The following is a 16,205-nucleotide window of genomic DNA, read 5'->3' on the forward strand; positions in this document are numbered from 1 at the left end:
CCCAAAATTTTGGGAAAAAAAACCAAGGACCATGTGCACTTTCAACATGGACTAAATTTTCACCAAATTTTTGGGGCCGTTAGATATGATGATATTAGAGCGGATCCCAAAGTTACAACTGATTTCAAGATATTTTGATATGATAAATCAAGCCTTAAAGGTTGAAATAAGACATAATTAGGGTTTATGATTAAATGATTTATTGAAGGAATAAGATGAAAAGGGGCACACTTAGGGTAAAGGGCCCAACTTTATAACATGTGAATAGGTGAAATGTGAATCTAGATTTAATTAAATTAATTAATTAAATTCTTAAAAGAGATTAGAATTGCAAGATGCAAAACACACTAAGGTGATTGCTAAATTGTGTGAAATTGCACCACCCTAGCAAGGGTTTACAATTTATGACACTACAGGTCCATCTTCCTCAATTTTGTAGTGGTCCTTGGACTGCCTCCATAAACAATTTGGAATGGTGATCTACCAGTGCTCCTATTGACATAATTGTTGTAAGAAAATTTTGCCTATGGTAAGATTAGGTTACCTAGACTCTTGTTCACCACTTCAGTCTTCCCATCAGTCTATGGATGGTGTACAAAACTAAATTCAACTCCATCTTCAACTTCTTCCACAAGGTCCTCCAAAAGTATCCAACAAATTTGGTATCACGATTTGAAATGATACTTTTTGGCAAACCATGTAGTCTCATCCCTGAAGAACAAGTCAACAATGTGGACAACATCATGGGTCTTCTGGCATGGGATAAAATGTGTCATCTTCAAAAACTTGTCAACCACCACAAATACAGAATCATTCCCTCTTTGTGTCCTTGGTAAACCAAGAACAAAATCCATGATTATATCTTCCCATGGCCTCTCAGGTATAGGTAATGGTTGATACAGTCATGTATTCTAACTCACTCCTTTAGCCCTCTAACACACTTTGCAACCCTACAGAAATTTCTTAACGTCCTATAATAACTAAGGCCAATAATAATGCTCACTAATAATGACAATGGTCTTAGTCCAACCAAAGTGTCTTTCCATCCCTCCATTGTGCTTATATTTGATCAAATTCTCCCTCATGGAGTTCCTGGGAATGCACAACTGGCTTCCCTTGAATAATATAACATCTTAGATTACAAAATCCAACCACATTGTCATGTCTAAAGCAATAGGCTCTTTGCAAGCTTTCCAAGCCTCTGCAAAATAAGGATCCTCATGATACAATGCTTTCAGTTAATTGAACCCAACCACTTCAAACTGCATTTCTGTCAACAAAATCTACCTCTTGCTTAACACATTTGCAACTTTGTTAGACCTCCCACTCATGTGCTTCAAGAGAAAAGTATAACTCTACAAAAATTCCACCCATTTCAAATGTCTCTAATTCAATTTTCCATGACTATTCAAGTACCACAATGCTTGATGATCAGTAAACAAAAGAAACTCTTTCGGCAATAGATAATGTCTCCATTTATTTAATGATTGAACTATTGTATAAAATTCCTGATCATAAACATAATATTTCTTCTTTTCATCATTCAAATTTTCACTAAAGTATGAAATGGGCCTACCTTCCTGGCTCAAAACAACTCCAATGGCATTACCACTAGCATCACAATCCACTTGGAATACCTTGTTAAAATATGGAAGGGATAAAATAGGTTGCTCTATCACCTTCTTCTTCAACAAATCAAAATTATTTGCCACTCCCATTCTCCACCTAAATTCTTCTCTATCTCCTCTCATTGTTTCAGTCAAGGGTGCACAAATGCTACTGAAGTTTCTAATGAACTTGCTGTAAAAACTAGCCAAACCATGGAACGATCTCACCTTAGTAGAAGCCCTTGGGGTAGGCCATTCCAGAATAGTCTTCACCTTCTTTGGGTTCATCTTAAGACCTTTTGTTGAGACAATAAACCCCAAGTACAATAACTCCTTCACAAAAGTACACTTCTTCAAATTAATCAACAATTTCTCCTCTCTCAATTTCTCAAAAGCTCTACAAATATGCATCAAATGCTCCTCCAATGTCTTGCTGAAAATCAAAATATCATCGAGGTACACAATAACAAAGTTACCCAAAAATTCTTTCAATACCAAGTTCATGAGCCACATGAATGTGCTTGGTGCATCGGTTAGCCCAAAAGGCATGACTAACCACTCATACAAGCCTTCTTTCATTTTGAAAGTGGTCTTCCACTCGTCCCCCTCTCTAATCTGGATCTGGTGATATCTACTCTTTAGATAAATCTTTGTGAAATACTCTGCTCCACTCAAGCAGTCCATAAGATCATTTATCCTTGGTAGGAGAAATCTATACTTGATTGTTATCTTATTTATGGCCCTCGAGTCGGTACACATCCTCCACTCTCCATTTTTCTTTGGTGCCAGTACTACAAGTACTGCACATGGACTTGGGCTCTCTCGGATCAATCCTTTTCTCAAAAACTCTTGAACTTGTCCATTCAGCTCTTGATTTTTTGCTGGAGTCATTCTATGGGTTGCCTTATTTGGCAAACTAGCTCCAGGGATGAATTCAATCTAATGAATGATCTTCCTCATAGGCGGTAAATCCTTAGGTACATTATCAGACACAATATCTTGAAACTCATTCAACAAGCTAGAAACTTCTACAGACACCTCTTCATTATCTTCCTTATCCACTCTCGAAAAATTTTCTACCTTCAACAAAACATATTCTGGCATTACTACATACCTTTTCTTCCACCTCCTTCAAGGGCTTCATCTTATGGTGAACTCCATTCTTTGTTAGGTTATAGGTATTTGCACAACCATCATGCATAAAATGCCTATTGAACTTCTATGGCCTCCCTAACAGCATTTGACATGCATCCATGGGTATGATATCACAGAGTACCTCATCACGGTAGCTTCGAATCTTGAACTTAACCAAACACCGCTCATTTACCAAAACCTTGTGTTCATTATGCAACCAGGCTATCCAGTACGACTGTGGATGTCTTTCCCTTTTCAACTCTCTTCATACACCAAATTGTCAGTTCTCCCACTGTCAATAATCACATTACAACATTTATTTTCACATTTTCATCTAGTGCGAAACAAACTCTTTCTCTAATCTGGTTCTTTCTCCTCATTCATCAGGATGATAACTAGGGTCTCTCCCCTTTCAACATCATCAGAATGTTCAAACTAGGCTTCCTCATCTACATGCATGACTCGTGCATAGCCTTCATGTCTTTTGCATATCCTTCCTTTGCGTTGCGGACATTCAAAGTCTCTATCCCATTCTTCTCCACATTAGAAACAAGTTCCTCTAGAACCTCCTCTCCCAGACCCTTGTCCAAGCCTTCCTCTTCCTCTCCCTCATTTTTCACCATTGTTTTGATCACGGGGGTGATAAAAATTATCACCCTTTTAATTTTGACTGGTACTCACTTCATCATTTTTCTTCTGATCTTCATTTCAACTTCTGAAAGATTTTCCACCACCTCTGTTGTCTTGGGCTTTCCCTTTTTGTTTACCTTCAAACTTTTTAGTTAGCTTCTCTTCAACCTTCAAAGAAAAATGATATGCTTCTTCAATAATGGACATTCTAACAAGACTCGGCTCCTCTTGAATACTCGGCCTTAACCCATTCAGATAGTGGGCAACCTTTTCCTTGTTAGCCTCTACATGGCCTATTCTAATAATTATTTTGTAAAATTGTTCTATGTACTCCTTCATAGACTTGTTACTGTATGCGAGAAAAGCGGGTCAATAGAATTGAAAATGTGAAAAATAAAGCTCTAGGGAGACTTGTCCAAACACCCACAAGATTTCTTAGTGCAAGCTATGGAGTCATGAAGTATGGCTTAGCTTCCCAAGTTGGTTCCATGGTTCTCTATCTCACAAGGTCCCTCAAACCAACTTCTCTACTCTCAGATCACTGAGCAAAGTGGTTTAGGGATGATAATTGATGTTGATAATACCCCCTCGGGAGATGAATCAAAATTTGGAAAATTTGATTTGATTTGATAATTGTCCTTTATTGTAAAATTTTGGCTATCTGGAATGCTTAAATTGATTCATCTCCCGATAATTGATGTGTGCGAGGGTACGAGGAAGACCACGAGCAAATTACATGCTCAATCCCCTAACCCAAATTTTATTTTACCCTATAAAAGGGGAAAAGTGCATTGTTTTGTCTCATTTGTGCTTGTTGACCTTGGAGAGAGAGACTTTTGGAGAGAAGACAAAATGCCTATTCCATATTCTACGCATCGATTCGAGTGAGTTCGGAGGTATCAGAGGCCTGTCGCATATGGACCACCGGTAGGTCAACCTTTTTGACCCATTTTTGATTTTTGATTTTGTCATTTTTGGTCTTGTTTTGAATTTTGGCATGCGGTTTTTTTGTTTTAGCACATAGGGGTCGTCGGTTAGCACATACAATAAATTCCGTAGCGCATAAGGTTTTTGATTTTGGGTAACATCCAAAAACTTTAGGGTAGCGCATAGATTTGCTTGGTTAGCACATAGTTGGAGTTTAGCGCCTTAGGGACACAAGGTAGCGTAGAGGGTTAAACGAGTAGCACGTTAGGTAAACCAAGCACATTGGGTGCACAAGGAGTCGCATGGGTAGGGGTAAGTAGTGCGTAGATTGGACCTAGCGCATAGGATTAGATAGGTAGCATAGTCAGAAGATAGGTTAGCACATGGGATAGGTTTACCGCTTAGTGTAGATTAGATGACGCATTGGAAGAAACAAAAAGCGCATAGAGTCAATCTAGCACGTGGGGTAGATAGGATAGCACATGGAGAAAACAGGTTAGCGCATGAGTTGGATTTCAGTGCGTAGCCAGATTTAGTTAGTGCATGCGGTAGGTTTTGCGAGATAGGATAATTTGTGAATGAGGAAAATTTATAGGATAAGGTCAGTTTTGTTGGGATAGGTGTAAATTGTTCATTTTTGTCTCCGCTATCATGGTTTTGATAGTGTGTCGAATATGAGTGCTGATATATCTTGGTTTGATTTGCAATTTTTCAAGTTATTTATAGATATTAATGTGGAATTGATATAAACTTGATTTGATTTGAATTGTTTCAAGTTAATATATGTAGAGCTTGAATTGTGTTACAAGCTGATATGATTGTGGAACTTGAGTTGTTTTACAAGTTGATATGGGTTGGAAACTTGAGTTGTGTTACAAGTTGATTTGATGTGGGAACTTGAGTTGTGTTACAAGTTTGATATGATTTTTGAAAACTTGGGTTGTGTTACAAGTTGATATGGATGGATATGATGTAGAACTTGATTAGATTTTCAAAGTTTTCAAGTTTTTGATGTGATTTTGTTTTTGATATCTATGTTTTGATGAGGAAACTGATATTGGACTTGTTTTGCTTTTTGACAGGAGCGATTGGGAGTAGTTTAGTCACGTGAGTGGTTCCCTAGACCATGGGCATTGATACCACGGTTGTCACAAGCTGATCTAGAGATTATTGAGAGATGCAGCCTATCTTTCCTATTAGATATGCCTCGATTTATTGTGAACCGAGGTTTACTTACAGTGCTGGCAGAGAGATGGCATAGTGACACAAATACCTTTCACTTTTCCATAGGGGAGATGACGGTGACCCTAGAGGATTGTTACCGGATCCTACATATACTTGTATTAGGTGCACTATTACCTTATGAGCAGTCAGAGGAGGGTAGGACAGAGGCACTTTGCCAAATATTTCATGATGACATAGTATGTGGATATGAGATCCCTTGGCAGGAGTTTTTGGATTTGGACTATGTGCCTCTTCCATCGGTATTGGCAGGTTTTATAGGTGGTTTCATATGTCCCGACCGTAGGTTGAAGGGACTATCTATAGGATGGGGATTGGTGTTGGAGGAGATGGTGACACAGGGTCACAGGTTTGCATGGGGATCAGCTATGCTATCCCACTTGTACAGGGACTTGCATGAGGTAGTATATCTGGGTTACGATAGTTTGTCAGCTAGCGTGACACTTCTACAAGTATGGTGTTGGGAGCACATTCCTGTAGCTAGGCCACTGGTGCGGGTGGAGAGAGAAGTTCAATGAGCTGTGATGGATAGAGGGAGAGGAGGTCTGGCTATCGGACCAGGGGGTGAGGGGAGAGTAGGAGAGGTGATAGCAATGGTGGGAGGGACTGATGAGTTGAGACAACTAGCTCAGAGGAGGAGGACTGATGTACTACCTCCACTAGCACCGAGGATAGGGGTAAGGACATGGAGTGCGTCTTCCCAGGTACCCCTTCAGATCTGAGTTCTGACACATCGAGAGGATGCTCAGATTAGGACCCTACAATTGGCAGTGCAGTAGCTACATGCACAATTATTGGTGCAACAGCGTCAGATTACCCAGCTGACCCTAGAGCGTGATACAGAGATAGAGCGGTGGGGTAGAGCAGAGGTGCTGGCAAGGAGCTTGCAGAGAGCGGAATCAGGTGGTTTGATGAGAGACACCCTGAGAGAGTTGGCTTTGAGAGCCAAGGAGGCAGAGTACTATCGGTGCTACTATGCGGATGCAGTGCCTAGGGAGCATCGTGTGCAGAGTTTTGCACAGTCAAGATCGAGTCGATCTCGAGAGATTGCAAAGGTGTGATAGGGCCTCATAGATAGGATCCACCTAGAGATCCAGGGGCTGGGACATTTGTGGCGAGACCGTCTCCTTCAAGAGATAGTCATACTTGAGAGACGTTGTCTCTGTTGTATTTTTTATCTTTGTTTTTGTTGTACTGGGCATAGACATGACAGATATTGTATATTTTGATCATTTTTTATATATATGACACCATTTTATTTGATCATGTGATGTGTTATGGATAATGCTTTCTATATGCTTGTGCTTATTTTATGATGATGCAATGCTTAGATAGATGTATGTGATGAACATGATTTATGATGTTTGATTTATGAGATGTATCTTGAAAATGAGATGTATGATATGTTGTGAGATGTATCTTGAAAATGATATGCAACTAATTGTAAAATGATATGCAACTAATTGTAAAATGATAGGCAACTAATTATAAAATGATATGCAACTAATTGTTTTTGAGCATCCTCATTCTGCATTTGTCATCTTGATATAACCACATGTTATTTGCTTTCTATATATGTATCATCATTGAGCATTTATTGATTTTTGGATATGTTGAAAATTTTAATAAGCATAATGGTATAATTGAACCATGATGACTTGAGAAAAATTTACATGATGTTTCGTTTTGCAAGATAGCACAAGCATCAAGGTATAATTGAACTAGGATGACCAGAGTGTGGATTGTGTATAAACAAACAAGATTAAACCAGTTGTATGTGTAAAGTGGATTCATGTCTTCAGTGATATATTGTGAATCACGTCTCGAGACAAGTACCTACACAATACAAATGATCGCCTCACAGATAGAAGACTAAGAAAATATTGGAGTTTCCCGATGTTTCTCTAGCTGTGAAGCATTGTGGAGAAAATATAGAGAATCCAATAATTCAAAAAGTTCAAATGCAAGAATAATCAAAACTTTAAGCAAAATGCAACCTTGTGATACTTCAGAAAATCATCCATTGTATTTCTCTTGTGAATCTTTTGTTATCGATTGATGTTTTGCTTTGTGATTGTGTAAGTTTTTGGTTGTTGGACATGATGTTCTGAGTTTTGCAAATAGTCTTGATGGTTTGAACATGCTGCAAGTTTTGATGGTTATTGCCCCAAGCTAAGTGTACCTCTCAATGTGAGTATGTATAGTGATTACCAAGCCATGGTGAGATGTGGTGAAAGGCTAAATGGATAAATCAAGATAGTGACTACGATAAGTATGTCCTGAATGGATATTTGCTAAGTGTCAGGCGATGGCCGATAGTGCTTTACTGCGGAGATAAGGATATGGATATAGATGGAGGAGTTGTCCTCTCACAATAGTGCTTGTTACCAGGTTTTCACCAGTTTCTTTTAATGTACCTTTTTATTTGCTTTTTCTTGATTTTTTTGATTTTTTGATTGTTTTTTACTTTTTCCGTGCATTAGACTACTCAAGTGTAGTATTTCTTCAGATGAATGTTGTTAGTTGGTTCCTCGAGCACATCTCCTTCTGAAGTTGTTAGCTGATAAGCATCTGATCCATAGACTAATATGATAACATATGGACCTAACTAGTTAGGTTCAAATTTCCCTTTCTTTTCTTGATCTTGCTGATTTCTAGGATTTTCCTTGAGTACGAGGTCACCAACTTTAAAATTCATGGGAATGACCTTATGGTTGAAGCTTCTGTACATACATTGATGTTACACTTTGAGATGAGCATAAGCATGTTGACGTCTTTCATCTAATAGTTTGAGTTCTTGCAGTCGGTTAACTCGATACTCTTCATCTGGGATTAAGCCTTTTAAAGAGACTCTGAGAGATGGAATTTCTACCTCCAGAGGTAAAATAGCTTCTGATCCATATACCAATGAGAAAGGTGTTCCTCCTGTAGGTGTGCAGATGCTAGTTCTGTATGCCCAAAGTGCTGGATTGAGTTGTATGTGCCAATATTTTCCTACATCATTCACTGTTTTCTTTAGGATTTTCAATATTGTCTTGTTGGATGCTTCTGCCTAACCATTTCCCTGTGGGTAGTATGGTGTAGAGAAATGATGTTGTATTTTGAATTTTTCACATAGTTCTCATACATCTTGGTTTTTGAAAGGTCGTCCATTATCTATGATGATGGAACTCGAGATGCCATATCTGCAGATCAGATAGTTAAGGATAAAAGAGACAATTTGTTTCCTAGTCACTGTGGTCATGGGGATTGCTTCTATCCACTTGGTAAAGTATTTTGTTGCAGTTATAATGAACTTGTGTCCATTTGATGATGAAGGATGAATTTTTCTGACCAAATCGAGTCCCCACTGACAAAAGGGCCAGGATGTTGTAAATGGTTGCAATTCTTGTGCTGGTGCATGTATAAGATTTCCATGGATCTGGCATTTAGGACATTTTTTTGCAAAATGATAAGAGTTTTTTTCCATTGTCGGCTAGTAATATCCCATTCTTAGAAGCTTTTTAGCAAGAGTAGTCCCACTTGAATGTGTGCCACAAATATCTTCATGAAGCTCATGTAAAGCAGAGTCAGATTCATTACGATCAAGGCAATGAAGAAGAGTACCATCTAGACCTCGACGGTATAAAGTATCAGCAGTAAGGGTATAACAGGCGGCCTGTCAGATAAAATTACATTTTTGGTTTCGAGATAGGTCAATGGGTACGATGTTGTTCTTTAGATAATCATATATCGGTCTATAAAAAGGAGAATCCGAACTAGTCAAGGCATAGATAACATGGGATTCAGAGTGGTCATAGGCTGGGGAGAATAGTTGCTCTACTAGAAACTCGTAATGACTCTATTGTTATGGAATTTGTAGTAATGAAGTGATAGTAGCCAGTGCATCAGCTACTTTGTTGTTCAACCTTGGTATTTGCTCGAAGGTGATATGCACAAAATAGTGTTTGAAGTCATCCACCATTCGCTTGTAGGGTAGCAGCTTGTCATCCTTTGTCTGATAATCGTTGTTGATTTGATTGATGACTAGTTGTGAATCTTCGTAGACCTTTAACTCTGTGATTTTCCATTCTACGGCCATTTTGATGCCTATAACCAATGCCTCATATTCAGCCACATTATTTGTGCATGGAAACATATGCCTATATGATCTTGGTATAGTGTGTCCTTCAGGAGTGATAAATAGAATGCCAGAACCTGAACCATGTTGTGTGTAGGATCCGTCAAAATATAGGGTCCATTGTTTGGTAGAAATAACAAGAACATCCCTGTCCAGAAATTCAATCTCCATAGTTTGTTTTCCTGGTAGTGGTGCTTTAGCTAGTTGATCTGCAATTTCTTGTCCTTTGATAGCTCTTCGTTCTGTGCAGTGGATATCAAATTCACTGAGAATCATGACCCATTTAGCCAATCTGCCTGTAAGAGCTGCCTTGCTAAGTAGATATTTGAGAGGATCAATTTTTGCCACTAGCTTAATTGTGTGTGCTAGCATATAATGTTGGAACTTTTGAGAAGCGAAGACTACTGTTAGACAAGCCTTCTCAATGAATGTATAGTTGAGTTCATATCCATTCAATGTCCTGCTGATGTAGTATATAGCTTGTTCCTTTCCTTGTTGATCTTCTTGTGCCAATAGTACCCCCAGTGATATATCTGTTGTTGAAATTTATAGAATGAGTGGCTTTCCTGCTATTGGTGGTACCAGAACTGGTGGGTTCATTAGATACTGTTTGATTTGATAAAAAGATTCTGCACACCTGGCTTCTCATCTGAAAGGTACATTCTTATGTAGCAAGTGATTGAATGGTAAACTTTTATCAGCTAGTTGAGCGATGAATTGCCTGATTGATTGAAGTCATCCTTGTAGATAGCGGAGCTGACTGATATTCTTTGGTGGTGGCATCTCCATAATGGCTTGTACCTTTGCTGGACCCACTTCAATACCTTTAGCTGTGACTATGTATCCTAGTAACTTGCCTAATGTAACCCCCAAGACACACTTCTTAGGGTTGAGCCTGACTTGGAATTTCTCCAATTGATCAAAAATCTTTGTTAAGATGTTGAGGTGTTCTGCTCTGGTGAAGGATTTAGCTAGTAAATCATCCACATAGTCTTCCATGAATGTATGCATCATGTCATGAAAGATTGTTGTCATTTCTCATTGATAAGTTGTCCCAGCATTCTTTAAGCCAAAAGGCATAACATTCCAACAGTACGTTCCCCAAGGACAGGTAAACATTGTTCTATCTTGATCTTCGGGGGCTATTTTTATTTGATTATAGCCTGAAAAACCGTCCATTAGTGAGAGCATTTCATGGCTCACTGTGAGGTCTACAATTATATTGATACTAGGCAAAGGAAAGTCGTCCTTTGGACAAGCTTTGTTGACATCTCTGAAGTCAATACATATTTTGATACTACCATCTGGTTTTGATACTGGTACTATGTTGGAAATCCATTCTGTATAGTCGATGGGTCAAATGAATCTGACATCCAATAGTTTCTTTAGTTCAGCTTTGACCATGAGTGCCACCTGTGGATTCATCTTTCTTAGTTTTTGCTTGATTGGCTTAACTCCTAGAGAAATGGACAAGGGATGCATGATTAAGTGTGGATCAATTCCGAGCATATCTATGTATGACCAAGCAAAGTTGATTTTCTTTTCTCTAAAAAAGGTGATAAATATTGATCTTTCTTCCTCTGTCAGAGATTCTCCTAGGTGTATGTTTTTGGCCACTTCTGTGGTACTGATGTTGATTGATTGAGTGGGCTTAATCAATATGGGTGATCGCTCATGAAAATGTTCAGGAAGAGTGTCAAGTCTCCCATCTTTAGGTGCCTTAAAAAGGTTTTCAACCTCAGATGCATCCTTTATTTTTACTTTTTTGTGATCCATAGCTGCCATTGACTAGTTTTCAGCCATAAATCCTTTATTTGGTTCATTTTTGCAAATGAGAGACTTGGCACTCCCTGGGTTGCAGACATCGTTACTTTGTTCACTGGTAGAGCCTATTTTCGGGTTAACGATACATAGATAGTGGATAATAGATTCATCGTTTGGGAAAATTGGTATATCATGTATTTCGGGTTCATCCTAGTCGATGAGGTCAGGGAAGATAAGGGGTAAAGAGTCATTTGGTGGATCAAGTTCTGCTACTGTAAGTGTCAAGATAGAGGTTTCATCGTGATTGGTTGTGGTTTTAAAGTAGTCAAAGATTTCATTGAGGTTTTTGATGGTATCATTTTTTGTATAGACTTGCTCATAATGTCACTGCTCATTTGTCGTGACATCATAGATATTTTGTGGACCAAATTCAAGTGGTCGATACTCTGTGTTGCATGCTTCTTTAGAAATGGGTGTATGACTACTATTTTTTGCAATATCATTAGGAATATTAGAACGGCTTCCCCATTCATATTCATTGGAATCGGTTTTATAGGTATCATCCTAGATTCTATTAGTGCTGTGAACTGGTGAGAATAGGTCCTTAATGATTGATACCAGTTTGATATTTTATTCTGGTTCTATGTCGGATCCTGTTTCTACCTTTTGTATTTTCTCATATACTGTTCCTCCTTGGGAAGGAATAATGATATTAGGAGATGATGTTGCTTGTTTAGATATTGGTGCCTAAATATGAGCTACTGTTGTAGATGTTGCCTTCTTGTGAATGATGTGCTTCCCCTGATGTTGCTTCTTTTCCTGATGTTCACGTTCCTGATGGATTATTTTTGCTAACTCAAATAGTGCTTCTTGCTAGGATTCTTCTTTGTACTTCTTCTTTTCTTTCCACTGAGGTTTTGGATTCTTGTGTGGTATCTTTATTGGTAGGAAAGTGAGTTTACAGCCCAATCCTGCTTTGTCCCTACTGAGCTATGAAGGAAGTTCTATTGGTTCAATGACTCCTTCTTTGCACTTTCCAATAGGTCCTTTACCATTATATCCCATTTGTTGCATGATTAAGTAGCCCTTTCCATATAGGTGTGTTGGTAGAACTATTTCCAGAGCAACTGCTCTGTTATCTTCTTCCTCATCTTTGTATAACCAGCTAAGGATGTCCTTTTCCTTTGATTCATGTGCTAGAGTGTCGAGTTGGATGAAGGTACCATCGAATTTGGTGATGGGCCGAGTTACCTGATGTGTTGATGTTGTAGGTAATCCATGAGATCTGGGTGATGTTGGTAGTTTAGCCAAACACATGGGTTCCAAAGAGTATTCCCCCATGCCTTGTTCTTTGATTTGCATTTTCTTCTTGAAATCTCCAGGTAATGATTCACACTCTATTTGTTGAAGATTTGATGTTGAGGATTTTTGTTTTTCTCTATTATGGGGAACCAAACTATCCTGGGCTACCCCCATTGCATTACAATGTTGAAATGGATTGTGATCAGTAGATATAGAGACCTCTTGTCCGTTAATGGGAAATTTGACACACTAGTGATATGTAGAAGGCACTGCTTGCATTTCATGTATCCAGGGTCAACCTAATAAGATATTGTATGTGAGGCCTATGTCAAAGACCTGGCACATAGTATCTCTTTGTATGGCTCCAACTTGAATAGGTAACAATATTGTCCCTTTAGAGGATCTTTCCTCATTATCATATGTTTTGACAGTAATTTTCTTGCATGGATCAATAGACTCCTCTGAGAAGCCTTATGCACGGATAAGTTTTAAAGTACATATATTAAGTCCAGCTCCTCCATCTATCAATACTCATTTTATTTGGTGTTTATAGAAGATGACTTCAATATGGAGAGGAGTGTTATGCGGATGACTTAATGAGATATTATCATGCTCCAAAAAAGTGAGATTATGAGGTCTTGTCATATGAGCGACCATGGCTTGGAATTTGTCAGCATCTAGATCTTGAGGTACATTTGTTTCTAACAGCGCTTGTTCCAATATGTCTTTGTGTTGTGGCAAAAGTTTTAGTAACTCCATTGTTTGCCCTCCCAAGCTTCTTGGGAACAACCTCATTAAATAGGTGTCATCATGAGCGAATTCAAGACTCATGGTACTGAATTCTTGGATGTGATCACGCGGATCGCTTTTCCCATCATATTTGTCAAATTTTGGAATGTCTGAGTTTGGGGGAAAAGGTACCATGTTCAACCGTCTGTCAAAAGGATAAGGACAAATTTCATTTAAGGAATACCGTACTGTTGATCCTTGTTGCATGTCTTGCATTTGTCTCTGTAACATTTGCATTTGTTGAGTAAGGGAAACCAAAGGCGCATTGTTTTGTCGAGGGAAAAGTTCTTCCCTTGTATTAATCCTGGGTTGAAATGGTGTATGGAACTGTATGTTTTTCTCGAGGATATTTTGTTCAGGAATATCTTGCTCAGGGTCACGTGCATCTTCTTCTCTTTGTCTTTCTTGATATTCATAATTTTGAGATCTTGTTCAAAAAATGTCTGGGTCAAGGTCCTTAGGAATTTTAACTCCTTTGCTTGTGAGCATGAGTAGGTATTTCTCTTTGTCATTTTCCATGAGTCTTTCTACAAGTGTTTGGAATGAAGCACTTTCTTGGCATTCCTGAAGAAGTTCTTCAGAAATTTCAGTATCCTCTAGTTGTGGACCTTCAAAAGGATTTGATAACCTCTAATTCATACTGGATTCTGCTTGTGTCTCGCTTTGCTTGTTTTGTTGAGAGTGAGTAACAGACATTTTAATAGAAACTTTTTGTGACAAAAGGGATAAAATCCTCTTTGATATGTTGCTTAGGGGTTGGTGGTTCAAATCGAGTATGTTGTAAGTGATGCACTCGTCGGGAAAGAATGCAGGATTGATCTTTCCTCCCTGGTTTATGATTTGACTAAATGCGGATTTTTGACAATATGCCCTAGTCTTCAAAGGCTCCTTGTCAAATTTGTTGGATTTGTTCTGGATATAGAGTTTGACATGATGAAGAAATGTTCGATGAGATTTGAAGAGTTGACGATTGATGTATAAAAATTTATTTCTTTTGACAAATTTGGAAAAACTTGGTTGTTGTTTCTTCAACGTGGTGTTACGATAAATATTCTTTCTTCTTAGAATATGAGGATTAGTCATACATAAGTGATTAATGGTTTCCTTTGATTTTTTTTGGATTCAGGTTATCTTGTTTTGAAGACTTCAAGTTTTACTTTTATCAAAGTGAAGGTTTAGATGCCCCCTCACGACAAAGTGTGCCAAATGATATGGATAAAGTCTCCCGATATGGAAACTTGATTTGACAAGTTGAGGTTTTGAACAAGTGTGTTTGAGATAAAATCTATGAAATTATAAAGGACCTATTCATCACTTGCGATGATGTTTCCTGATTTTGATAGGATAGATATGTTTATCGTGTAACCAGTTTTGGATACTTGGACAACTTTTGTTTTGACATGAATTTTGCTCAAGAAATAGTTTTTTAATGCTCTGTTTTGATACTCTGTTTTGACGAAGATGAAGTCGATGAAAGGAGGTTTCCAAAAATGTCTTCAAAATTTTCTAAAAGTTTCACTATTTTGCCCCCTATTTTTCTGGTTTTGATCATGCGCTAAAGCAGAGATGGGATGCGCTACAGAAAGTTTTCAATGCACTAAGGAAAAGACCACACATGCTAGGCTGCCCCTAGCTACGTGCTAACTGGTTAAGACTGTTTACTTTTGTTTTCTGCTTTGTTGAAAAGCCCATGCGCTAGTATGGGCCTTCTAAGCGCTAACTTATAAACCCTATAAGCTAGTTTTTTACTCCTACGCGCTAAGTTGATGCTTCAACGCGCTAGGCTATTTTTCGAACGCGTTATCTATTTAATACCATTTCTAAAATTTAATAAAGCGCTACTGTTAAAATTGGACGCGCTAAAGTGAAGGTTTGATGCGCTAAAAGATGTACCACAAACGCTAAGAAGTTGTTCTCACGTGCTAGACTGTCCTGAAATTTGCCTTTGGTTGGTTTTTGCAATTTTTGGAATTTTGTTTTGAGTTTTTCAGTACTGATAGATGATTTTCTGAAGTAACAAATGCAAACACAACACCAAAGAGACAACCATTTTGCCTAATCTAACAATAAGTGTATGTTCTGCGAGGATGTGTTCAAATCCCCAATGTTTTAACAGGTTTGGATACAAATAATACACTTTAGAAAGACTCTTTATTCAAGGGTCATAAGTAATACCATAGCCCACTAGTCTCAATACTCCATCAGCTCAAACAACCGTGTCACTCCCTAGAGGGCACCCGTGTTTTTGCTTTTTATCATAAATTAACTCAAAGTGAATTGCTTCACAATTGAGTAGTTATCTTGGGAGATATATGGTGAGTAATTTTGGGGGCAGATTCTTCCCCAGCCTTGCACTATGATATTACAAATGTCTGGTTACTGACTCGGCTCAAGGTTTCTATTTCTAAGGTTCGTAATCAGGCTTCTTGTTTGGCCGTCAATGATAAACTCCCTCAAGAGGCTTCCCAACCTTTAGAACAAAGGCTTTACGTATTTTGAAGATATTGGGGGAAGGCTAATCACTACGTGCAACTGTTGAAAAGGACTTTCGTCACTTTCCACTTTTGATTATAGTGGGTTGGAACACTTGGCATTAAAGTCATTTCCCACTTAGGTCATTCCCCTCACATCGGCTATAAATGGCTTTAAGAGTTGTTTTCAACCCCTCGGGAAGGAAGCCCTGCTAAAGG

This window comes from Cryptomeria japonica, chromosome 4 (genome assembly GCF_030272615.1).
Source record: "Cryptomeria japonica chromosome 4, Sugi_1.0, whole genome shotgun sequence".
Classification (NCBI taxonomy): Eukaryota; Viridiplantae; Streptophyta; class Pinopsida; order Cupressales; family Cupressaceae; genus Cryptomeria; species Cryptomeria japonica.